The 27727-nt window shown below is 43.6% G+C and overlaps 1 pseudogene; it reads left to right on the top strand.

The window, feature by feature from the left end:
- Nucleotides 1-17024: 17024 nt before the first annotated feature.
- LOC114624838 lies at nucleotides 17025-17594 on the top strand (annotated as a pseudogene).
- Nucleotides 17595-27727: the final 10133 nt, after the last annotated feature.

Here is a 27727-nt window from a genome sequence, read left to right as displayed (position 1 = left end):
TGAACTCAACAAGCTACCTTCATGCTCTTGTTCCTCAGGGAATGTTTTTTAGCTTAGATCTACCTTGAACCAGCATAGACTTCGGATTCCCACTCTGACCCACTACGGCTCAGTCCTAATTACACATCTCACTACCGGTAACAAGAAAATTGGAACTCCTGCCCCAACCCCAGAAAGCAGCACCGAAAAACCCACCCCAGCTTGGTTGACAACTCACTGGAAAGTTGCACTGAGTCCTCTGCTTGGCTCCCAGGTAGTTCAGCAATCAGGAAGGCTTGTCTGCAGCCCAGCCGGTCGGAGTGTGGCTCCAGGCAGCTGTGAACTGCTTCTATACAGCTGGGGAGGAGCCTCTGGGTGATCTGGGTTAGGATCCCACCTAACAAGATCACCCAGGTAGGTGATCTTCTCTTTCCCTCCTTAGTCCTTTCTGGAGGGGCTGTTTCAGTCTCAAGGAAACATCCATTATTCTGTGCCCATAGTTTTAGATTTCATCTTCTAATGGTGTCCCAAAGATCATGCATCTTACATTTACATTTTAGAACAATTTTGATTGTTGTTTCTCTCCCTGTCCTCACGCTGTGATCCTTTGTCCTCCTTGTGACGGTCCTCTGGGAGCTCTCCGTGGGGCTTTACTTGACGTACTGCATCATTTCCTTTCCAGCATCCTTTCAGGTTGTTCCCTGGGCATCTCTGTCTTTACTGAATTCCATTCACATACTACATTGACTTCCGTATTTCATTCAGCCGTTTGTGTTCTCTGGGACTTCATTCAGCTTTGTTTGTTTATGCCTTCTTTCATCTCTGTGAATGAATTTATCGTCATGCTGTTTGGAATCTTTGTCTGGAATTTCATCTAGGTCACTCTTGTTGAGGCACATTACTCTGGATGGGTAGAATTTGGAGGAGATATGTCTTGGTTTGTTGTTGCTGCTGTTATTTGTGTTTTTACAATGGAACTTGTGTACCAGGAGCTAGGTAGTTGGTTTGCTTTTGTTATTATTTAAATAAAGTTTGTTATTTTAGTTGGAAGCATTTGCAATGTTCAGGAGGGACTAGGTTGTAGCAGGGTTAGGCAATCAGGCTCTATTCCTAGCCCTCCCTCGCTGTTGAAAAATATATTCCCATTGTTTAATGCTGTGCTGGCTTGTCTTAGGTCACTTGACACACAAATTGGAGTTATTTGAAGGGAGGGAGAAGCTAAGTTGAGAAAATGGAGTAGACACCAGCTGTAAGACATTTTCTTAATTAGTGATTGGTGGGGTAGGGCCCACTCTATTGTGGGTGGTGTCATCGCTGGCTGATGGTCCTGGGTTCTATAAGAAAGCAGGCTGAGCAAGCCTTGAAGAGTAAGTCAGTAAGCAGCATCTCTCCATGGCCTCTGCATCAGCTCCTGCCTCCAGGCTCCAGGCCTGCTTGAGTTCCTGTCCTGACTTCTGTTAATGATGAACAGCAATGTGGAAGTGTAAGTCAAAATACTCCCCTCTCCCCCAACTTGCTTTGTGATCATGGTGTTTCATTGCAGCAATAGAAACCCTGATGAAAACAATAGCCTACCTACTTTATGGTACTTTGTTGTAGCATAGCAAATGGGCCAAGACAGCAAGTCACTATCCAGGATTAGACTCAATATGAAGGACACAGAGTCATAGTCAGCCATACAACTCACCCCTATGCATAGCCTGAGTGAACTCAAAGATTACATTAGAGCCCAGAGTGAATGTGTATTGTGAGTGCAGCCATGTCAAGGACCTGATGCTGGCATGGGAAGTGACAAAGCCTTTCCCCCTAGAGTAAAGTTCAGAGGGGTGCAACTTCTTTTGGTTTCCCCTAGGGTAAGGTTCAGTGGGATGGTAACATCTTCTTTTGGTTCCAGTGCAAACTTTGACGAGTATGGGCACTGGTGTACAATTATGTAGTATTTTCAAAACTAGTACCTGCAACTTCCTGGCCCAGCTGTTTCAGCCTAAGATTGTTTGTCCCCAGGGGCTTCTCCACTGTGCTGCCTTTCCAGACTGTTGGTGCTGAAGACCTCCACAGAGGGGAGACCCTCACTCAAGTCTCAGAAAGTCGAGACCACCCGGTAATCTGCTCGAGACACCATGAACCGGAGCAATAGCGAGGTTTATTAGGGCATGTAACAGCTAGCTGCCGGTCAATTCGTATGCCCACGCAGGAGCTGAATTGACCCCAACAGCCAGTTTGAGAGGGGTTTTTAAGGGGAAAAAACCACAAACCAAGGAATGGGGAGGGGGATGAGGGGTTGTTAGGGTGGTATAACATAAAAATAGTGGAACATTCCAAAGGAACCCAACCTACGTGAGTCAGGATCAGGTGAAAACTCTCTGTACGGTTATCTTTCTCAAGAATGTGGTCCTGCCCTGTTACTTTGGCCTTACCCTGTCACTGCAGTTCTCAGCTTGGTTCTCAGCTTGGTTCTCAGCTTGGTTCTCAGCTTGGTTTTACCTGGCTAACTTGCATTCTAGCCAGTTCCCGTAACTAGCCTGTCTATATTCTTAACTTGTTTCATGGCTCTGTTTCTCAGAAAATTTTCCATGTCCTTATAAAGAAAGCCTAAAGAATATTTTATATGTCTAAAAAGGATTCTATATACCCAATATCTATAATTTTTCACTCTACAGTGCGACTCCATCAGAGTGCCCGTAGCCCACCTGACTCCAGCTTTTCTGCACACGAGTCTGTTCTTCCTTCATTCCCTTATTGTTCCAGTCAGGACTTGACACATCCTTAAGCTGTAATCGTTTTAGGGAGTAAAGAGACATTGATAATACGATGAGTACTTGCATATTAGCTATTGTTGGTGATGCAAAGGCCAGATCAGACCAGATTAAAAGCATATAAATGCAAGTTTATTTGGCATTACTCCCGGGCGCGTTCACCTGGGCCAGAGAAGTCACACAGGTGCCTGAGTTAAGATGGGGAGGTTTTATAGACCTTAGGTGAGGGGGTGATAATGTGTCCCCCAGGAGTTGGGACTGTGCCCAAGTATGGTCTAAAGCTAAGCCCCTGGGCGGACATTGGGATGAACAAGCCATGTCAGAAAGTAGGGTTGTCTTCTGCATTCAGAAATGAGGAACAGGGCTTTTGGTGCCATTCCTTTGTTCGGAGTTTTCTCAGTGTGGGCAGGGTTAGGGGAAGGAGGGCAGATGGGGTTTCCCTGCTTGTGCAGGGGCAAGCTCCAGCCAAATAAATGGTATAAATGGTGAGGGAGAAGGAGGAGGGGGAACACAGTAAGATTAGTGGTTAGTGGATGACAGAGAACAAACAGAAGAAAGGAATCCTCATGGGGTGGGCTGCAGGGGTAACAACTGCAGATGAGGAGAGAGATGAGGAGAGACGTAGACTGAAGAGCGCAAAGATGCAGATAACCTGGAACACCCTCATTTTTAGGAGGCTGAGGCACAGGGACCCTGAAAACCAGGCCAATCATGGTCTTTAGGCAAGAAAAAAAGAATCATGAGAAAGGGGCAGGAATCATAACATAGGACAAGAACAAAGCAGGGCCAACCTGGTCGTGGAAGCCTGAACCTGTCTTCTAATGTATTAACCCGTAGTAAGGACTTTTCTGAATGACAAATCTACCTTTATGGAACAGATGTGTAGAAAGAGCCTCGGTTCATCTGCTTTCTGGGTTTTCAAGGCAGCGCAAGGCGATTGAGACTCACATCCTGACTCTGTTGTACTACTTCCTGTCGTACTAAGGACAAGCTAGGTCAGGGTATTCGTTGTTTTCATAGAGCTACTGAACTGGCTAAGACATTTGTTCACAGCAAGGGCTTAGATATCAGGGGGCACACAGTGAGTGCTATACTAAGAACATCGTGTGTCTTTCTCCAGTTCATTCGCTGAATTCGAAAACTGGAAGCTGGTGCTACCGGATGTGGTGCTCTGAGGAGCCAATTAGATATTGAGGGTGGGGCTCTCTTGCTTGACATTAGTGTCTCTATTTAAAAAGAAAAAAAAGGTTGTAAAATGCTAGCTCTCTCCTACCCAGTGAAGATGTAGACGGTAGAAATGATAACAGGAAACAGGTCCACAATAAATCTACAAGCATTTAATATTGAATCCCTGCTGCTCCCAAATTGTGAGAGCTTCCCATTGTTTCTAGGCTACCCAGTTTATAGTACTTTGTTACAGTAGGCTAAATAGACAGGGACAGCAAGTCATTCAATACATGCAGGCAGGTAGTCACATTCTTTCTGGTGCTTCTAGCCCAGTGCCGCGAGTTTACTACACAGATGAAGTCAGACATCGCACTCCCATGCTCTAAGCTGCATCTCACAGCTGGGTCATCTCTATGAACATGCTACGCATCCTCAAAACATTGGATCCTATCTAGCTTCCTGCTGTTTCCTTCCTTCCTCACTACTAAAGCATAACTTCTGACAAAAACCTTTAGCAAGCACGACATGCCAAGGTCTGAAAGGTCACACACCCAGGCTGAACCTGGATCCCTTCTCTGAGTGGAGGTAATTTGTCTTCCGCACCTGGATTAAATAGTACTCGTTTCGACAACCACTTCGAACTCTACAGCGAGAGAGTTCATATGTCTTTTTGTAAAGAAAAATGCATTTGAAATATGCCTGCAACATTTTCTGATGAAGAGGTTGTTATTTGGGGCGGTGTAATACAGCGCTTACTATATCAAGTGTCTCAGAGGAGCCGTCTACCCTTTGCCTCTTGTGTACTGTCAGACTCACTACTGGAGATCGGGAGGGGAGGGTAGATCTGACAGGGCATGGTGGGAGGAGCGAAAGGTGAATATGATCAAAATATAATATGTGAAGTTCTCAAAGAATTAATACAATTATTAAGAAGAAGGTTCCGTAAGACAAGGTTCCCAGTGGGCAAACACGAACAAAGTACAATGATACATACACACGACACTGTCAATAATTAAGCACATTGTTTGCACGCTAAAAAAAAAATATAAAAATTTACCTTTGTTATTATCCCATTTGAACCTTTATTTAAATTAATTATTCTTTGACTCTCTATTTGTCATTAAATGATTTTTTCACTTAAAAGGATGTATGCTCTATTTTCTAAATAAATTTCTATAGTAGTAGCTTACAACATAAATATTTTCTAAGTAATCTTGTCCATGTAATAAAACCATACAACTTTTATTTCATAATCTCTTAGATTTGATTTTTCCCTGAGGGAAATCACTAAAGGGAACATTTAATTTTTACTCCAAAATTAAGACTAGTCATTTAAAAATCATGTTTCTAACAATTTGTCTCTAAATGCAGAACTCAACTAGCCAGCACTTGACTGTTCTCACAGTGCGCAGCCCCCATGAATGGGGAATTAGGGAGGAAGCATTTCTAAATGGGTCAAGCTTAGTCACCACTGACAACAACAACTCAAAGCCACCACTCTGCTTCGGAGAATAAATAACACCAGGGCATTGCACGGAGCTCACGATTCCATTAACACCTGCTTCTGGCGCATGGTAGCCTTGTCTTACTCTGCTTTGTGGATCTGAACCACACGTTTTTAAAAACAAGGAAGAGAAATGAGTTTTAACCTGCTGCCTGGCACGCATTTTTAAAAGCAAGGAAGAGAAAAGACTTTTAACCTGCTGCCTGGCACTTTTCTAGTCAAGCTCTGGGGCACAGCAGTCTTTACAAATACAATGTATCCCTGGGTCGTGATTTCTGTCTTTGTAGATCATGGGGTTTGAAAAGCTGGAGTCCTGGCAAAGAGCTCTGTAATACTACCCGTTTAGAAAGATTCAAATGATTCTATCGCTATGTTTAACTAAAAACACCACAGGAATACTTTGTTAGTCTAGAGATAACTTCCGGAGTACTTTATTTGTGAAAGACAATCCCTGTTTCATTACTTTGTTGGCACAAACCTGGAACCATTGAGAGAAAGGGGGACATTCACTCCAAAGCTCCTTAGTAAAAGGAAGCTAGGTAACAGATCATGCTTTATGGTTGCCTTGGTGACAGTCATTTCCAAGAGCCATCATTAGCAACAGTGACATTTTCTCAGATTTTTTTTTCATTAACAAAAAGAAAAATTTAACATGGAGATACTTTCTTACACATTCTTTCAAGGCTAATGCCAAGGTTGCCCATGTTAATTCACGATCTGTGAGTGGGCTTATCTTAACTTTGGGTAACAAATACACAAATACACACTAACTTGTCGGATTTACCAGCTGGAGGAAGAAAATGCTTTGAAGTGTTTTAGAAACAGGCTCAGCACTCTGAGGTTGGGGTGATGGCTCCGCAGTCGAGGGCACTGGCTGTTCCAGTACCCACATGGCAGCTCACAACCTTCTGTAATTCCAGCTCTAGATGAGCAGAGTCTCTCTTCAGGCCCCCATCAGCATCGCACAGACCTGGTGCATAGACATACAGGAGAGCAAAATGCTTATAAAAGATAAATAAATAAATAAATAATAAAATAGAAATAATTAAATTTTGAATTAATTTTAATTCAGTAGAAGGAATAGACTATTATAGGATTCTTACACTGGATTCACAAAATGGAATAAATTTCAGACAGAATAGAGAAATATACTGTGATATTTAACAGCTAAAAGCCCTATTTGGGCCGTTTGCAACAGAGATGGTCTCAACTGTTTGAGTCACTGCTTATCTCTCACACAGTTCGCCAGGTCTCACAGATAGTACTACTACTGAATTAACACATTTAATTTAATTAAATTGAATTGAATTTTAAAATATGTTTTTAGATTTTATTATTCTTATTATTAGATTTTTATTATTATTTTATTTTTATTATTAGATTTTTATTATTTTATTATTATTATTTTATTATTATTTTATGTGTATGAGTATTTTTAGCCTGCATGTTAGTCTGTGTACCACCTGCATACGTGGTACTCAGAAAGGCCACAGAAGACTTCAGGTCCCCTGAAACTGGAGTTACAGACAGTTTTGTGCCATCATGTGGGTGCTGCGAACCGAATCCGGGTCCTCTGCAAGAGCAGCTGGTGCTCTGACCTGCTGAGCCGTCTCTACAGCTGCTAGAAATGGTATTTAAAACAACGACATAATTGTACCTTGACAGCAAAAAATAAAATAATAATAATAGGGCCACTGTGATAACCAAGTCACTAAGACGGCTTTGGGTAAAAAGAGACACAGATGTCAAACAATTTGCCAATCAGAGACGACGTACTCAACGTCAGAGAAGAGAGTGAGCCGCGTGCTTCCTGTGCAGTACAGCTAGGTGCTGGCAACAGTGATGTTTCTACTATTTGAATCATGGCTGATACCTCATACGAGGAATTGACCAAGTCTCCCACACACAGAGCATCTAACTTTCCTAGACCCTGAGATGGAGCACCTCTGTGGAAAGAATAACACCTGTCGCCAGTGGTACTTTTAGCCTGAACCCTACAGAACAACACGAGGCATTCATGTACCGATACATTTTTTCTTCTTTTCTTTTTTCCAAATAACTTTAATTAATTCCTTGAGATTTTCATACAGTGTACTTGATCATATTTACCCCTTAGCGCAATCCTGCATCTACCCCCACTTCCCTCCCCACATAACTTCTTGTTCTCTCTCCTTTTCTTCTCTCCTTTAAATGCACCAGTTTTTGTTGGTCAGTTACTTTCAGGTTTGGGGACTACCCCGGAGTATGGTCAGTATACCAGCGAGAGATCGGATCGTCAAGGACAAGTGACTCTCCTCCTCTCAGCAGCTATCAAACGCCAATAGATCTTCAGGGAGGGTGGGGCTTTGTGCCCGCCCTTTTCCCTATTTAACAGAAACCACTTGCAGGACTGCATGCACATCTGGCTTGTGGGGTGGGGTGGCTCTGAGGCCAGCTCAGGAAAAGTCCAATCCTTTGTGATGGCACAAAGCCTTGTGCCTAGAGAAGAGGTTTTCTCCCTGAAGCAGAGAATTGGAACACACTTTCCCCCACAAGGGTCACTCCCTTCACAAATGCAGTTTGGCTTGAATCACAGCAATTGAGCGTAAATACTGTTCTTGAATCCTTGCCAGGTCTTTTTACCTTTTTATTTAACATAGGAGGGTTTTCTCCTCAAAGAATATTTCATCATTTGTTTTCCTCTAAAAACATCTAGCACTCATTCTTCTTGCCTTTAGGGAACTTTTCAAAGTTTTTAAAGGAAATTTTATAACACTATCTGTTCTTTTAGCAATTAATTGTGTTTCATGAAAAGCAAATTGCTATTGCATCATATCCTGACATATACTGTCAGTCTTAGGAAGGTGCTTCAGAAGACAACCCAGCCAAGACTCTGATTTTCCTGTCATATTTCTTTGGGGTAGAACTTTTAAGTTGGGAGGTGCATATGGGCACATGTGAGCACTGATGTATGTTCCTTTTAACGAGTAGTGGCTATGGTAGGTAAATATGTCACTGACCCCTAAACACAATACTGACCTTGCATTTCTTTGAATGACACGGCTAGAAATTTAATAAACGAAACACAGAATTGTTTATCCAACTTTCATAATGTCCCTAGCACTCCTCATAATGTCCAGGTTGTAGTTAGAGAATTAAAAAATCATGAGGCAATGGCTGTTAGCAAAAGGTGCTTTCCACAAATTTAGATCCTATTAAATTCTGGATCTGATATGTGAGACTCTCTTTGTCAGAATTACTATTGCTGTGGTGAAGCACCATGACCAAAAGCAGCTTGGATTCACCTCACTCACAGTTCATTGCCAAAAACAGTGAGGGCTGGGACTTAAGCCAGAACAGAGGCAGAGGTCATACAGAGGTCATGGAGAGGTGCTGCTTACTGGCTTGCTCCCCACGACTTGCCCAAACCTGCTTTCTTATAGAACCCAGAACCACCAGCCCAGGGACAGCACCAAACAATGAGCTGGGCCCTCCCCATCTATCACTAATTAAAATACCCAATAGGCTCACTCACTATTTCAATTTTCTGGTATTAAAGTTTACTCCGTATTATAAAACATGGTTGGTTTTGGAACACGTGCCATGAGCTGCTGAGAAGAATGTGTATCCTTGATTGTTTGGGTAGAATTTTCTATAGGCATCCATTAGTTCTAATTGATTTGTGATGTCATTTAATGTTTCTGTGTTTAATTTTTGACTGGATAACTTTTCTAATGGTAAAAGCGAAACACAAAGGCTCCACAATTACTATGTTTATAGCTTTAGATGGAATTAGGTGTGCCTGGAGTTGGTACATGCATCTTTACAACTGTAAAAATCATCTTGGTGGTTTGTTTCCTTAAGACCTTTATCTCCTCTAACTAGTTTTGGTTTGAACTCTTATTTTGTCAGTTATTAAAATGGCTACACTACTTGTTCCTTGGTTCCACTTGCTTAGAATACATTTCTCCCACCTTTTATTCTAAGGTAGTATCTTCCCTTGATAATGTGGTGTGTTTCTTGAAAGCAACAAAAGATGGATTTTGCTTTTAATCCAAACTGAAAGTCTATGTCTTTTTCTTGGGGAGTTAAAAGCATTAATGTTCAGAGTTAGTTTAGAATTAACTGTGTATTAATTCTTGTCATCTTGATTATTATGTTTTCTTAAGCACCTTTTGGTGAACTGCTTTGATATTGCTTTTCTTTTCCTGTGTCTCCTGGGTGTGCTTATCCTTCTCTTTAGTCCAAAGTATTCTTTTCAGTATCCTTTGTAGGACTGGCATAGTGGGCATGAATTCCTTTAGTTTGTTTTTATTTCCTCTTTACTCATAAAAGCTAGTTTTGCTGGGTATGATATTCTGGATTGGCAGTCATGATCTTTCCAAACTCTTCTGGCTTTAGAAGTTTCCACTGAAGGAAGGAGACATCAACCTACTCACAAAACCTTCAACCCAAAATTTGTCCTACCTACAATGTGCACAGAGATAAAGATGGAGCAGAGATTGAGGAAATGACCAACCAATGACTTGCCCAATTTGAGACCCATCCAATGGGAGACAGCCAACCCCTGACACTATTAATGACACTCTGTTATGCTTGCAGACAGGAACCTAGCATAACTGTCTCCTGAGAGGATCCATCCAACAGCAGATGAAAACAGATGCAGAGACCCACAGCCAAATGTCAGGTGGAGCTCATGGAGTCTTGTGGAACAGTGGGTGATAGAATAGAGTAGACTGAAGGGGGTCAATGACATCACAGAAGACCTACAGAGTCAACTAACCTGGGCCCATGGGGGCTCACAGAGACTGAACCACCAACCAAAGAGCATGCACGAACTGGATCTAGGCTTCCTACACATTGTAGCAGATTGTTGCTTGGTCTTCATGTGGAAACCCTAACAACTGGAGATGGGGCTGTCTCTGACTCTGTTGCCTGCCATTGGGTCCCCTTCCCCTACCTGTGCTGCCTGGTTGGGCCTCAGTGGGAGAGTATGTCCTTAGCCCTGCTAGGACCAGATGTCCTAGAGTGGGGTGGTACCCAAGGGGAGGTCCCCTTCTCTGAGTAGAAGGGGAGCCATGGAGGGAGGGACTTGTAAGGACGGGACTAGGAGGATAAAAGGGAAGAGGGTTGCAATTGGGATGTAAATTAAATAAATAAAGGAAAAATAGTTTCCACTGTAAAATCAGCTTTAGAAAGTCATGGCCATTAGAATATGTGACTTGGCCCTTCTCTCTCTCTCTCTCTCTCTCTCTCTCTCAGCTTTCAATAGTTTTCCTCTATATTATGTTTTTAGTGTTTTAACTATAATACATAGTACAGTGTTTCTTTTCTGGCCCTGTCTGCCTGGTGTTCTGTAGACCTCTGTGTGGATACAGATTTGAGAAGTTTTCCTTTATGATTTAATTGAATATATTTTCCATGCTTTTGACTTAGCTTTCCTCACCTCTGTGCCTATCCGTTCACAGATTTGGTCTTTGGATTGTTTCTCCTGAATCTGGCATTTTCCATCCGTGTGCTCTTCTGAGATTCTCCTTGATTTAAGCACGTGATCCAGTTCCTCTGCGTTGTCTGGACGCCCTGATGTTCTGTCTTTCATGTGATCTGTCCTGTTGGTGAGGATTTTCACTGGGCTTTCTACTTGACTGACTGGCGCTTTCTGGCATTCCTTCAGTCTGGATCTTCTTGAAGCCTCTGTTGAACTTCTCCAAAACTGATATCCCTCTGCAGTTTATATTTCCTTGTTTATATTTTTCCTGAACTTCAGTTCATCCCTGTCCTCTCTTGGCTCATTTCAGTTGTTTGTTCGCATGTCCTGGACATTATTTGTACTTTTCTGAACATGTTTCTAATTGTTTTTTTTTAATTCTATGTCTTCTATTTCATTTCAATCATTTCCCTTCAGATTAAGAGATTGATCATTTTGGGAGGGGGTATACTGCCTTGACTTAGAGGTGAGTAGTGGGATAGAACATTTTGGGGAGGTTAGAGGGTGGTGTACAGGTAGGAAAGGGGGGCTGCTTTTAATAAGTCTCCATCAGACTGAGTCACTTGTGGCTAGTCAGTGGGAGCAGGCTTCTAGGGCCAGTGAGAGGTCACAGGCATTGGAAACAGAGGGATACCTTATGTAGTCCCTATGGAGCCTGGCCATTGTATGGTGGTTTGGCCAAAGAGGGCTCTAGACAGTCTTTTGATTGAACTGCAAACTCTCTACTTCATCTCAAATAGATTGTAATAGTACCTCTCACTTCTGTCCATAGCGGATTCTAGATGATCTCCAGAAGTTGGTCTACTACTGTCTTCATGTCTCAGCAAATAGAAGTTCCAGTTTTCAATTGCTTGGGACTAAACTTTGAAACTACCTGACTCTTTCAATTTCTTTTCCTTTGTCCCCATGTCAGCAAATACCCTGTCTTCCAAACGTGACCATAATCTGAGTCTCATCACTGGTGAGACTAGCCTGAGTCATCACACTCCCTCATGGGCTATCTGCCTCCACTCTCCTCACCCACGAAGCCTCAGAGCAGGAACTAGATATCACACCATCTGCTCTAGCTCATGCAGCGGCCTTCTCTTACATAGAGTAAAAGCCAAGTCTTTAGCAGGACCTGTGACATCTCCTACATCTGCCCTCAACCCCATGATTCTGGTCCCCTCTTACCATCCCATTCTCCTCCCTCCCTCCTCTCCATTCGTGGAGTCCTCTTTGCTGTGCCCTTCGAGCACACTCACACCTCAGACTTTCTGCACCCGCTTTCCCTTCTACCCACAGGACTTTGGACAGGCTGCACCAGCCTCTTCTTTCTTTCTAGCACTACCTGCTGTATCCCTCAGACAGCCCTTCACCACACTATCCTCATGACTCTAAGTCATGCTTGGAATCCAGAATACACAGCGCACACAGACAGAGGTGGATTAATTAGTGTCCCCAACACCTTACAAAACCATTCCAATCGTGAGAAGACAGGTAGGAAGATGATTAGACAGATATAAAGACAGGGTGGGGAGATAGCCCATGGAAGGTTAAAGGAAGCCTATAATCATAATTCGTTCTGTATTTCTCATACATTAAGCACCAATGCCTTTCATTTGACGATCTTAAAGCATGTTACAAAAAGAGCACTGTAATTACATGTAGTTCTACATCACGGGGAGGCTTAATGGATTCAAGCGCTCACTTGTTCTTGACACATCTATATTATAAAAGAAAATATGAGATGAGCCAGTGTGGCAGTCTGACATTTACACGATGTCATCTGAGCCTCAGGAAATCTATTATGGTGTGGCTTATTAGCATAAGAAAAAAATGAAATGACTTGTAGACTGTCTACTGTTTCATGACATCTTTGAACCAGCCAGTCACCTCAGCTGACCTCATCTGTTCTGTCCCCCTGGGCGTTTCACTGAAGGAGGGCTGAGAGGGAGAAATGGGGCTCACTCTTGCTGGTTAACCAAAAGAACACCTCTGAGGTCAAAGTGTAGCATGCATGCATGCTCTGGGTTGGTCACACTGGGTCAAGAAAAGTTCTCTTCATGAGACAACCCCTGCCAAACTTCCCAAGTGTTTTGTGAGCATGGCTTTGGTGTTTAGTAACCCAATGGCATGCCCCTTGGCACAGTGACCTTCTCTTTAGATGCCTCCTTCCCCTCAAAAATTATCACAAGGAAAAGCCTCTGATAACAGCTTAAGTGTTGAGCTCATCTGAGATTCCTACATGACTATTTGAATATATTGTGACCAGGAGCAAAACTACTGACAAGCCTACAATGAGATCTCAGGTCCAGCCTCTATGTCTGGATAGGAGAATTTGATTCCCAAAACCATGGAGAAGAGTATGAAGCCCCAGGCATACCTAGCATTATAGCATGCAACTTCTTTATCACAGTGAACTGTCTCACTGGTGTGAGATCTGAGAGATAGGCTGGCAGGACCTCCTCAACTGTAGTCACAGATAGCTGCGCCTCATCTTGTTACATGAAATGGAAGTCCCAAAGTGTGCACTGCTGATCTGTGAGGCCCCAAGCACCGATTCCACGTCTTAAGTTGAATGACTGCTCCCATAAGAGTAGAATGCTGTTCTTCCAAATGCTCCTGTGCTTCAGCAAGGTCCTTCTGTTGTCTTCATCATCTGAAGGGTGGCTCAGATGATCAGCTAGGCCACGCCAAGGATCGCATAATGCAAACCACACAAAGCAATGATGCTTTACACCTGGAATTAGCTTTTTACTTGCTGTGGTTGTTTGAATAAAAAAAAAAAACATATGTTTATATGGTTTAAATGCTTAGTCACTGTGGAGAGACACTACTTGAGAGGGATTAGAACATGTGGCCTCGTTGGAATAGGTATAACCTTGTTGGGGGAAGTGTGTTATTGGGCTTTGAGGTTTCAAAAGTCCAAGCCAGGCCTAGGGTTTTTCTCTTCCTGCTGCCTTCAGATTCAGATGTCGAACTCTCAGATACCATGTCTGTCTGTGAGTCACCATGCCCCTCATCCCCCACGCATATGATAGGCTAAACCTCTGAACTGTAAGCAAGCCCTAATTAAATGCTTCCATTTTATAAGTTGCTAATAGGACACTGACTGAGACACTTCCTATCACACTGGAGTAGTCCTACAACTACAAAATGGTCAGTCAGTACCATCCACATGACTAAAGAGAAATAATAGGGACCATGGGGAATAATAGAGAACCCTGAGTAGGAGATGTTGAGTTTTAGCTCAGGTTTGGTCACCATCTAGCCATTTCAACTTCAGACAAGAATTTCATCCCCTTTGGAGACAGAAACCATTCTATAGTTACCTAGGGAGATGTGAACCAATATCTATTCTCCCCATAAATGGTAGAATGTAGTAATTCCACCCAAGTGTAACAGTGTACAGTGAACTTCTCAGGGTTACCTACAATCACCTAGCTAACTCAGAGGCAGGTACATCCCTGAGAAACCCACCTAGCCTGAGCAACAGTTCGTGAAAAGCTACATCACTGGAGCTCCTGTTCTACCAGAGGCAGCTTAGGAGGTTGGAGGGTCTTTTTCAGTTCAGTTGATGGGAACCTCTGCTGGGCACCACTTCTAGGCGGGCGGGTTGTTCTGAACTTCTTTTAAGCAGCACAGCTTATCTGAGAGTCTTTTAGGCAGTGGGCTGGTTTCTGTCTCTTTTGGGTAGCTTACTTGGTCTGGGTAACTTTTTGGAGGCCTTACTATTCACATACCACTTAGGGAGGGAGGGACCTAGTAAATTTGGTCAGTTTCAGGGACTTCCTGAAGCTATTAAGTTGTTTTCTTCCTGAGCTTAGCTTAGCAAACAAGCTTTCCTACTGCTTGGACTGTTTTTACCCCTTCCTGTGTCTAAAGGAGCTTTCCTCTAAGATGGAAAGTTTTATCTGGAAGGAAATCACTACACCATAATATTGAAAGGGAAGGAGGAAGAGAGAAGCTAGGGAGAGGACTGAAGGAAGAAAGATCCAGCAAGTTTCCAGTAAACAGGCTTTCCTTTGTTTAACAGACCTTATAATTTGCTAACTAGTATCTTATAGACTTCAAAGGATGTCATGAGGCTGGTCTGCCAAGCAGCTGCTTTTTCCTAAACTGAACAAAAGAAACTGCAAGAGAAACCTCAGACCACAGGGGCTCGAAGATTAGAAGTGAATGAGGTAACAGAAGATAGTGACTCTTGATACAAGTCCTCATCATGCCTGTTCCATGAACTGCTTATGACAGGGCTGCGGGGTGAAGTCAGCGGCTTTTCAGAGGCTCCGTGTTGGGGCAAATCATGTGAAAGTGTGGGCACTTGGTGGGTTTAGCGACACAGTGAATAGAGTTTTTACAAACTTGAATGTTTGAGGAGGAGGAGGAGGTGGGAAGATTGCTGTGACAATCGTTTAGTATGAGCTGTATCAGTCTCTCTGATCAGACTTTTTTTTTTCTTTCAAACCACAAACAGGATGCAGAAGACTTGTGCTGAGACAAAAATGTTTGGGTGTCAGAAACAAAGATGATCACTAAAAGAGTGTGTTTTTGCATAGCTTTGTCGAAGAAGGCAACCACTTTAAAACTTGCCATTTTCTAGTTTTAAATTCAGTCATGACAAGCAACCTTTCAGTGATTCTTTACTGGTATAAACACAGGCTGAAAGTTAGCTTACCTATCCATTTTTATGCAGTTATTATAAGCAAGGAAAGGAGAAACCATTTCACTACCATTTACATTATGTGAATTACATTAAAATGATGTTTTTATCAAGACAGATAGGTATAGTAAATCTCTGGAGAGCACCCGAAACTAGAAAAATACTCACTTTTAGAACTATAGCCAACATTCTTCATGATATTTCATGTACTGTTCAATCAGCAAGCCTCAGTAAACTTGTAAACATTAAATAAAAATAAGGTTTTATTTACATAAAAATCTTCAAGGGGGGATGTACTAAAAATAAATCTAATTTCAGTCATGAATGAGTGTTAAAGATACTTTCTTCTAAGGCCGATGAGATGGCTCAGCAGGTAAGTGTACTTGCCGCCAAAGCTAATGACCTGAGCTTGATTCTGGTAACCTCCATGGTAGACAAACAGAACTGGTGCCTACAAGCCATCTTCTAACCTTTATATGCACGCCGTGGTGTGTGTGTGTGTGTACACAAACACACAAAAATTCTTCAACATTTTCATATCCCAAGCACGTAATTGTATAACTATTTTTTAGCTTTCTGAAGTTCTGGAAAACCGAGTTATGACATTTTGTAAGAGCCACCAATTTAGCATCAATTTGACATGTTGTTTACATCTGGGGACTCAAATTCAAGGCCCACTGCCTACCAAATGGCTTTTCATTTCCTGTCGTTTATTCTTCTGTTCATGCGTCTCTTACTGCAAGTCACAGCATCTCCTAGAAATTCTAAAGACGTGTCTTTGCAGGTTAGCAACCCGCCGTCTCATCACGAAATGTGTACAATAGCACCATACGCAACTTTAACCACAGACTCATTAACCAGAGCGTCCAGTTAGCAACCGTGCCATTCGCTGATCAAGACTCTGAAAACAAGAGCGGGCCAGACTGCTTTCTGACTCTGGAGTTTTTACTTCTTCGGAAGAGAAAGAGAACAAAGTGAAATACAAGCAGACAAATGAGTGGGAAATCGATTTTAGAGGCTGGTAAGTGTCGCTAGGGAAACAGCAGGTAATATGATAGAGGCTGCAGGAGGAGGGTCGTATTAACAGTGCCATTTAGGTCAGTCCTTACTGGAGAACACGGCATCACAGACAGACCTGAGTGACAAGGAACCAGGCTGTTTATTTCCAGTCCCACAGAGCACTGCCATCATGTTAGAGGAGAGAGGGCCAGTTATCATGGGAAGTGATGAGGAAGGGGAAGGAAGCAGGGGCCAGACCAGGAAGGGCATCACAGGCCATGGTGGGAAGCTGCAAGTCTGGCTTCTGAGTCAAGATATTCACCAGAATGAGAAAACCTCATTTACACAGGTGTCACAGTGTGGGTGGGGAGGACTGCTGGGCCTAGGTTGAACGCTATGCAAGGGTATCAGGCATAGGGAGTCAGTAGGGGCCAAGATCTATGACTTGCCTATGCTGTAACCTCTGTATCCAAAACAGGGATGGCTATCTATAGAAGAAAAGGTTCGAAGATGGCGGCTTCCATCTTCACGGGTGCCATGAGAGCTGCCTCAGGAATATTTCGTCCCTTGAATGTCTTGGCATCTTCAACCTATTGGAACTGTGCCAGGAATGCCTGTCTCCGTTCTGTACTGTGCAACATTCATTTTAGACATATTCAGATGTCAGTCGTTTCCTCTGCTCCAAGACTTGTCACATCTGTTGGGCACTTGGCATATGGGCGCACTGCAACAGTCCTTAATAGAGTGGCCACATTGGTTCCTAGTGTCCTGAAGCCGCCAGTCAGAGCTCTGACATACTGCAGCATACGCAAAGGCAAGAGAAAGACGGTAAAATCGGTCGTGCATCGCTTCCTCCGACATCACTGTGGCCTTTGGGTAAGGAGAAAGGCTGGCTATAAAAAAAAAAAAATATGGAAAAAGCCAACTGCAAGAAAGAAGTGCTTGAGGGAATTTGTGTTCTGCAACAAGACCCAGAGTAAACGCCTAGATAAAATGACGTCATCTTTCTGGAAGAGGCGCAACTGGTACGTTGATGATCCTTACCAGATGTACCATGATCGAACAAACCTACAAGTATAATTCAAAGCTATCATAGTTCCCAGCTATGGAATGTGTATCTCTGTATATGTGATGTCCTTGCAAAAGTGAGTTTGCATTAAACTGTAAACTGTACCAGCTGATAGGCAAGCTTGGGTTACCACTGATGTGCATTCAACATTCTCAAAGTTGGTCATAGGAAAAAAAAAAAAAAAGAAAGGGTTCTGTTGCTTGTTGAGACAATGGCTTTGGACTCGCTATACAGCTAAAGATGGCCTTGAACTCCTGATCCTCCTGCTTCCAGCTCCCGAGAGCTGAGGTCACAGACATGAAGTACTAGAGTTTGAACTCTTGCCAATGGAGTCACGTGTCCCCAGCTCTAAAAGAAGATCTCTTTCTCATGGCACGCATCATGCCATGTGGAAGCAACCTCCAGAGCGAAAGCAAAGTATGTGTTGCAGCAGTGTTTACAAGGATTAGTTTTTGTAGAAGACAGAAGCGGAAGATTCTGGTCACAGCCAGGAGTAGAGACAGCTGGTAGGTGAAATATGAGACATGATGGTCTCTCATCAGAGTGTGTCTTAGGCTTGAGGGGAGCAGTGTGGTCCATGACTGAGCTAGGGAAACTGGGATTTTTCTTCTGAAGAAAAAGGTGAAATATTTAGCTCAGGCTGCAATGAACAAAACATGCATGATGTTAGAAGCCAAAGTAGCGCCTGTGTTTGTTGAAGAAATCTACAGCTTCAGCAAATGTAACCCCAAAGTGCAAAGCTGTACCTGCATTGTATCCTCCCAGGATTCCTGACCCACTTGGAGATAGAGGTAAGGAAAAGATGGCAGTTAGGAGACTGGAGTTAGTCCAGTCTAGGATGTTTCAGTCAAGGAAAGCACAACCTCTCCAAGGTCCAGCCTTCCCCTCTTCTCTTCCCCGTGATGGTAGGACCTCCTTTGTGGAGGGAGGAGTCATGTGTATTGAGGGCCCTCTCCCTCTCCCCCCACATACTCCGGATATTTGCTGTTCAGCCCACTGACCTTCCCTGATGGACCCTGGAGCCAACTGTGACTGGATGAGTCCTGCTCAAGTCCTTGGGACTCCCTGACTGATTTATAAGCTGGACCAGTATACCTGCTGGTATCTGTCATACCTCAACCCAGCTCCGAGTTCTGTGGGCCAAGGTACTTTGTCCTTTGTATATATGATGTCTGCTAAATTTCTACCCAGATGAAGTCTAGAGACCCTTTGGTAACACAGGGGTTTCTGACTCTTGTCCCTGTGCAGGAAAATGAATGGAGCTTTCCCTAGCTCCAGCCCCCTTCTGACTGTCTGACTATACATCAAATGTACTTAGGCATGCTGTTACCACCTCTTTCCCAATACTCAGGGGAGGGCATAATGATTAAATGGGGGTGATTGCCTCTTGGAGGCTGTAATGGCTCTTCCTGGTTGTCAACCTGACTGTATCTGGAATGAACTACAATCCAGAATTGGAGGGCTCACCTGTGATCCAGATCTTGAGGCTGGAAGACACAAGTTTCTGACCTGGATCTTGGCATGGAGATCTTGAGGCATAGTAACCATGAAAAGCTTAGGCCCAGGCAAGATAGTACATGTCTTTAATCCCTGGAGACTGAGGCAAGGAGATCTCTGAGTTCAAGGTCAGCCTGGGATAAAACAAGTCCCAGATCTAGGCGTGGTAGTACACACCTTTAATCTGAGCCACACTTTCTGCTGGAGACCTACATAAGGACATTGGGAGAAGGAAGATTCACTCTTCTTCACCTGCTTGCACTTACTAGCCAGCCTAGTGTTGAAACCTACCTCTACAGAAGACCAGCTTAAGCAACTAACCTTGTGAGACTGAGCAACTACTAACTTCTCCAGCTTCCCATTCACAGCTGACCACTGTTGGGGAGTTGGACTCCAGACTGTAAGTCATCACAGTTATTTCCCTCAATATAGAGAGACAGTCCGTATGTTCTGTGACTATAGAGAACCCTGACTCATACAGGGGCCCTCAAAGCAAAACAAGCAAACAGTCTCTCTCTCATCATCCTCTCAAGACCTATAGCGTATCTCCTCTGACTGACTAGGGCTAGGAGACAGAAGACTGTCACCCTGTGCCTCCCTTTGCTCCCATCCTGTCCTCACAACGTCTCGGCACTAGATGAGACCGGCTTCCAACTTTAATTCCTCCTATCCCATACTTCTGGCCCAGGACAGCTAGCTTCACAACCCAGCCATCAGTGTGGAGGGGAGCCTTCCGTCTATGGACTGAATCTACACACCAGTGTGGAGGGCAGCCTTCAGTCTATGGACTGAATCTACATACAGTACAGGCATCTACCTGCTACTCCTGGGTGGTTGAGGAGCGATCTTTTTTTTTTTTTTTTTAATAAAGAAAATAAGCTGTTTTCCCACGGAAGCATCTCATACTTACAACACGAGTTTGTGGTCCATGAAACCGCTAAGGCTGGAGACAGCATCTGAGTCTTTGGCATGTGGCTGAGTAACACTGGGGACCGGACAAGGACTTTAAGTCATGCCAGAAATAGCAGAACTATCTCACGTATTACTACCTGACCTAGGGCAACCCATTATACGTATCATTAAAACATGGAGGCACCTCAGAGTTCACAGAAATGAGGTTGCATTTGAGACCGGAAGACAATTAATAATGTACAGTAAACTGGAGTCCAGGAGACTGCAGGTTTCCAGACACAGGATGCTCAGCTGAATCAAGTGTTTCTGGAAGGTCTGACTGGAACAAGATCCCAACACATACTCGGATCCAAACCCAGACAGACACTCACCCCAGAGTGTCAAATTTTCCTAGAAAGACACAAGGGACTACTTTTTCCAGATCGTAAATAGACTCAGTTGACCAAAGAGGACTCCTGGCAAAGAAAATTCACAAATGCACGCCACCATTTTCAAGGAAGACAGCAAATACTGTGCTCTTTGAGCCAAAATGAAACTCCAGTAGCTTTCTGTAATAGTAAGTCCTGGCCACTGGAGAGTCCCCGTGGTTACTGAGAACCCTATACAAGCACTCCAGGGGATCCGCAGTCTACCTCTTACTGAACATCATACAGACAGGGTCTCTCTCTCTCTCTCTCTCTCTCTCTCTCTCTCTCTCTGTGTGTGTGTGTGTGTGTGTGTGTGTGTGTGTGTGTCTGCTTTGCCTATCATTTTCTGAAATCAAGCTGGAAAACACTATCATTGTTTCAGGCACACACTGAGGTGCGCAGTGGGTGAGGCAGACCTTTGCTACGCGGTATACTTCACATCCCAGGTCCCCTGGATGTGGTAAGGGTATCACTAGAGATAGACGCCCCAGTTTCCAACAAGCAAGCAAAATCCTGGGGTGTAAAAGATGCCCACATCCTTCTGCCTTTTTCCACCTCTGCTCTGAGCTCCTGGTACCCACCCTTCCTCTCTTGACCTTGACCACCATCTGTGACTGTCGCCGTCATGGATACGTTTATTCCTGTCTCCCATTCCATCTGACCTGTTCAATCCAATTGGGGTAGAGTCAAGGAGTTTGTCACTGGACTGTAGTCTATTCAGGGGAGTATGGTGAGAAGCAGAAATACAAAAAGAGGCCAAGTGTGTCTTTAGGGCCAACCCCAGAAAGAGTCAGCAGATCTGAAAAGAGATGAGGAAGTCAGCTCTTCAACACGCTGTCCTGACACAGAGCCTTGGGGAGGGAGGGAGCGACTGAGTAAGTCAGGTGACTCAGGGGAGCATGTGCAAGCTTCCTAGGGTATCAGATGGCCAGATGCTGCAAAGCTGTGCACCCTCTTTGATGTCCCTTTGGAATATTATCTGGTGACAATGCCTTCCCTGTACACCTGATGTGGGGTATAATATTTAAGTCAAGGGCTAATTTATAGGAAAGGTTAAAAGACCTATTACTGAACAGCAGATTGAATTTTATTTTAAATTTTAGGGACTGGTGGGATGACTTCACAAGTCAGAGCACTTGCTGCTCCTCCAAAGGGCATTAGCTCAGTTCTCAACGCCCAAGTAACACAAGCTCTGGTGCACACCTTAGACGCCAGAACTCATGAGGCAGAGGCAGGTGGAGCTCTGTGAATTTGAGGCCAGCTTGGTTGACATAATGAATTCAGGCCAGCCAGGGCTACATAGTAGGATCTTGTCTCAAAGACAAATGACTTGATAAAGTAAAGCTTAGAATGTAAAAAGAATTTAAATTTAAAATTTTTTTTTATTTACTCATAGCAGGGGCATCTGGGAGCACATGCCATGGTAGGTTTGGGGAAGAGAGGTCAGTTCCCTGTCACATGGAGTCTACCATGTGACTCCCAGGGAACCAACTCAGGTCATCAGGCTTGTAGGCATGTGTCTTAACTAACTAAGCCATCTCACCAGCCCAGGTGTTTTCCACTTGAAGTCCCCTGTGTATTTCCAACTTATGAAAAATACACAATTTCAAGTTCATCAAAATCAGGCTCACAGTGTGAGCCTAAGCAAGCGTACCAAGCCACTTGTTTGTGTACACTCTTTCCTTGCAGCTCAGACTGTTCCAGAGGAAAACACACTCCCACAAGAGCAGGGAGTGGAATCTCACCTCAACTGAGTCAGGTCCCTTCTTCTGCTTGTCACACACTGTGGAGCCCTCCCTCCAGGAGTCTGAGATAGATACAGTGACAGGTGAGAAGATGCTCTCACTCTCTGCCATGGGTCATAGGTGACAGTGACTTCTGCTAGCTGATCTTCACTAAGACACCTCAACTTGGACACTGTGATAAAGCCAGTTGCCATATTAGAGATATTGGCATTTCGTCTAGGTTCTGCCCATGGTTACTTGGCAACAGCAAGGTGTACCTGACTAAAACACAAGAGAAGCTGTAATGGGGGCTGAGATGACTCTGCAGCCAACAGCCAGAGAGGATTCAGTGTGCTTGGTCCAACCACCCATGAGGAACCAAATCCACCTACATCAGCTAGCAGAGGCAGGCCCTGCCTCCAACCAAACCTTTGGATGGGACCACGCTCCCTTTGTTGACACCCGATTCAGCCTTTTGAGGGGCCTCAAAACACAGGATAAGGCGGAGCCATGCCTGCTCTTGGAGAAACTATATGACAGTAAACAAATATTGCTTTAAACTTCTAGTGTTGTTTGTTACACAGCCATAGATAACTAAAAGAGCCGACTTATCGACTTATCCCGGTCTCACTGGTGTAAGGGTCAGGTTAGAGTCAAACCCTGAGCCGTTGTCACCTTACTGCCAACTGCCAGGTAATACCACCCGGCGGGGGGGGGGTGGGGGTTGGGGGGCGGAGCAGAAAGAATGTTCAGTGTTTTGAATCTTCCACCTCAAGTACCCAAAGAAGGTACTGGAGGCTGATCAGAACCATCAACCTTACTCATGAGCTGGGTCAAAGGTCAGAGCCAGTCCTCTGGGAAAAGGAGGATTTCATGAAATCAGTAATGACTGGATGACACCTAGTGAGAACTGCTGAATCAACTGGCCTCCAACTTTTACAGAAGCAAGTGACAAGTCATACAAGGAGCTCCCAGATGGTATAACCCCCTCTTGAGTCTCTAAGCTGCTAAGGTACACCTGGGGCTCCTAGATTCAAAGACCTGGCTCAGTCCCAGAGCCCATGGAATGGAGGCAGAGAAGCGACTTTCAAAAGTTTTGTCTCTGAGTTCTATGTTTCAGCGCACGAACAGCCATTCACAAATAAATGGGGGGAAATTTAAAATACACACGTAAATTATTCTCTGTTTTTGTTAAGGATGAGGAGAAATTATATTGGAAAAATGAAGAGAAATTATATTGACTTACATAATCCCAGCTGGAAATTATCTCAGCTACTAATACCTATTTGATGATCATTCTGAGCAAAAACCTATTTGCATTAATGGAACAAAAACATTACCAGATGCATAAAATACTCAGCAGTTTAAATGGATCATTCAGTGCAAACGACTCTTGCAGTAAAGGCTCTTTCTAAAGAGCAGCCTCCATCTATTTCCTATGCTAATTATAATTCTTACTGTTACATTGTATCAATACAGTGAGAGTAGGTTGTTAGAGAAACCATGTTAAAAAATCATTGAGAAAACTCCTCTCAGTGGGACACTAATCACAACGACCACCCAGTAAATTTTCTTCCTGAAGAGCAGCCTCCATCTATTTCCTATACTAATTATAATTCTTACTGTTACTTTGTATCAATAAGGTGAGAACAAGTAGTTAGAGAACAGAAACTATGTTTAAAAAAAAATCACTGAAAACAAGTCTCAGTGGGACGCTAACCCCAAGGAGCACTCCTGGCACCATCCTCACGCCCAGTGCCATCTCTTCTTTAGGGAAATGGAAGCTTCTAGGACTGGGGAAGAGTAGATGATATAAGCCTGGAATATCTCATGGCAAAAGAAAGAGAGCATGAAGGGGAAGAAAAGGAAGGGGAGAGGAGAAAAGGGAAGAGAGGAAAAGGGGAGAGAGGGTAAGAGGGAGAATGTTTCCCTCCAAATACTAAATTTAAAAAGCCATACTGATGAACTCAAAGGGTACACAGATGACAACTTCAACAGGCTCCTGGTGGTCAAACTTGGAACTATGTGAGCCATAAGCAAAGCATCATCAAACTGTAAGATGAAATATACTCTATCCACAAATCTCTATCGGTAAATACTTTACTTGATACATCGGGAGACCAATATCCCATGTGTAAAAGTTCTAAATCATTTGTGAAGACACATAGCCGTCGAGGAGGCAGGGCACAGCTGGTGACAACCTAAGTGTAGCCAGTGTGGAGTGGTTTTCTCCCAAAGAACATCTTACAGGAAAGGAGGAGGAAGAGTCACCTCAGGACAGGGAAGCAGCAGGACTGACCAGACCTCCTCAGCCAAGCCATCAAAGCAACATGCGGAGTGAAAACGTTGACAATCTATACCTTTGACATCAAAAAAACAAAAGTTTTTTTTTAAAGGAAATAGTAGAGAATGTGATCTTAAGATTAAATGAGCCAATTACACGCTGCTGGTCAGGAATGGCCAAGGTCTGCCGTAACCAGATACTTCCTGCTTACTTCTGAACTTCTCTAAGGAAGGTCATGCAGATAGGAAGAATCAAGGTGTTTCCTGAAGAGGGGAAACAACAGTAACTTCCCCAAAGGAGAGATGAAACTGAAGATAGAGGCTTTAAACATTACACTGAGGGGCCAGAGCTGGTTCAGTGGTTAAAAGTACCTGCTGCCCTCCCAGGGGGCTGGAGTTTGGTTCCCAGCATCTTTGTCTGGCAGCTTACAGCTGTTAATACTGGGCACATGTCATATACCTACCTACCTACACACACACACCAAAATAAAAAAAAATGTGGTCGAGTGAACTCGGCACTGCAATCTAGGAAATGACGCAGGCTGTGCTCTGAAGGTGGCTGCTTCCCTAGAGCAGCCCTGAGACCCCATTCCAAGTCTTTTCAAGTTCTCATTTTTCTCACCTTCAGACAATGGTATCAACCACTTTCATGGTGGTAAGTGGGTCCCTCACTGTTGTGGTGACCTCATATACACAGGTCACTGATCCTCTCCCTATGATGGGGCTCAATGGGGACCCAACGATACAGACTCTAACATCATCCCCTTCTGCAGATGAGGAAATTAAGGCAGAATTGATCTGTATAAGGTCACATTTATACAAAAGCAGCAGAGGCTCTCTGGCTCAGGTTTATACTCACAGCCACCATGCTTTAACGACCCTTCATGATGCCTCACAGGAAGCTATGCGGACTCGGGCAGAACAACATGTTTTAAATGTGTGGCCTGTATCTGCCGAAAGATCAATTGTAAATAATGTTTGTGTAGCAAATAAAACAAATGTGCAACCCACAGAGCTAGAAAAGAAATGGTAAAAATAAACTTAAATCAAGTAGATAATAAGGGAAATACATATAGTGGTAAACTAGCCTGGTAGTTTGAACAAGAACAGTCCTCAACAGACTCATATGCTTGAATACATGGTACCCAGTTCTTGGAACTGTTTCGGAAGGACTAGGAGGTGTGGCCTTGTTGGAGGAGGAGGTGTCACTGGGGGCAGGCTTTGAGGTGTTAAAAGCCTCTCACATACCCAGTGCCCCTCTGTCTTGTGCTTATGGAGATGTGAGCTCTAAGCTTCTGCTCCAGCACTATGGCTGTGTGCCTACTTACCGCTATGCTACCTGTTATGATGGTCATGACCCTCTGAAACAGTTATCCCCCAAATAAACTCTTTCTTCTGTAAGTTGCCTCGGTCATGGTGTTTTATCATAGCAATAGAAAAGCAACTAATAAAACTAAGACAGAAGTTGACACCAGGGGGTAGGCTATTGCTGTGACAGACCTGACTATGCTTTCAGTTTTTTTTTTTTGTTTGTTTGTTTGTTTGTTTTTTTAGTGTGTTAACCTTTGGGATTTGGGATTAGGAGAGCAGTTGTAGGCTATGAGATGGTCTTAACAGGCCATTCTTAGTAGGATCTTGGAAGACAGCAGTTGGAAGAGAACAATGTGGACCAGACAGATGCAGCTCCAGATGTTTCAGAGGGAAAGAATCTTAGCAACTGGGCTAGAGGCCATACTTGTGATATTTTGGCAAAGAATCCTGTGACTGCTTTCTGCTCTTGCCCTAAAAATTTGACAGAGGCTAAATTGAAAGTATTGGGTTAATTTCCTTAGCAGGAGAAAATTCAAGACAGCCTAACATTGACTCTGGCTCGTTGTTATTAGTAATCACTCTTATGCAGGTATACAGTCAAAATTAAGGTTAAAAAAAAAAAGGAAGGAACTGGGTGGTGGTGGTACATGACTTTAATCCCAGCACTTGGGAGGCAGAGGCAGGTGGATTTCTGTGAGTTCAAGACCAGCCTGATCTACAAAGCAAGCTCCAGGACAGTCAAAGCTATACACCCTTGAACTGTCTTGAAACAACAACAAACAACTCTTAAATCTCTATAAAGTACAAAATATGTTTTACAAAGTTTTATTAAAGAGAAAATTTGGTGTGGTATATAATTTGTTAATTTTTATTTTCAACAAATCCCAAGTCATGTGTTGAAGTTTGGTCTATTGTTATGTATTGTAATGCTAAGTTTGGGCCCCCAAGGTCTGGTTGTCCCAGAGACAGGAAGAGTCCACATGCAGACCCAAGTAACACTATGTGACCTTGCTCCCAAGTTATTTCTGATTGGTGAATAAAGATGCCTACAGCCAATAGCTGGGCAGAATTGAGAAAGGCAGGGCTTATGGTTCCCAGATTTGGAGTCAGAGGATCAGGAGGGAAGAGAGAAGATGAGGAAGGAGGATGAAACCATGGGTTAGGAGTCAAGAAAGCATGGCCTCAGGGGCTGGCCAATTGGAGTTAAGAGCAGCCCAGATGAAACATAGTAAGTAATAACTCAGGGTTATCCATAGGAAATAGATTCTAATAGCATAAAGGTATCTTCCCAGTTCTAGTGCTAATTAAGGCTTATTATAAATATAAAGGTTGTATGTGTGTGTTTTATCCAGGAAATAAATACTCAAAGGCAGGGTAGAAGGCCCCTGATTGAGATTAAATACTCTCTATAGAAGTCATGTTCTAGGAAAAGGAACATTTAGAAAATTAAGAGGTAGGAAGGCTGGTGGGTAAAAGATAACCTGCAAAAACTTTTCTGCGGTGGGCTCCACTCTTCTCCCATACCCATGCTTTCTGCTGTGTCAACTTCCAGAGTTCTGTGCAGTGGCCCCGGGGTTCTCTTGAGTCATCGATCAGCTGTGTGACTCGCTCAGGCTCTGCAGACTTGGCAGGTGTGGGTAGAAGAGAGCTTGGTGTGAAGCTGAGCTCTGAGCTTGCTATCCGTTTCCCTGTTACCATGGGCAGAATGCCCAACTAATCCCAGGCATTTGAGCAGCAAGCACTTCATTCAATACACACAAGCCCAACAGATCCTTCTAGAAAAACTCAGCTGAGCCTCATAGATGTGTGTAAAATGAATGAATATCGTTAAAATCTGGTGTAGTATTGTGGTTGTTTCTTATACCGCAAAAGCTAACTGCTGTATTTCAACATCAGTAGTAACAAGTTGGAAGACACACACACACACACACGCACAGAAACACACACAAACTATATGTATTAAAGTAGAAACCACTTCATCTTTGCTTATACTTTAATACCTAAGTAGAT

Source organism: Grammomys surdaster, unplaced genomic scaffold (genome assembly GCF_004785775.1).
Source record: "Grammomys surdaster isolate TR1022 unplaced genomic scaffold, NIH_TR_1.0 211, whole genome shotgun sequence".
Classification (NCBI taxonomy): domain Eukaryota; kingdom Metazoa; phylum Chordata; class Mammalia; order Rodentia; family Muridae; genus Grammomys; species Grammomys surdaster.
This window is presented reverse-complemented; position numbering and strand designations above follow the sequence as displayed.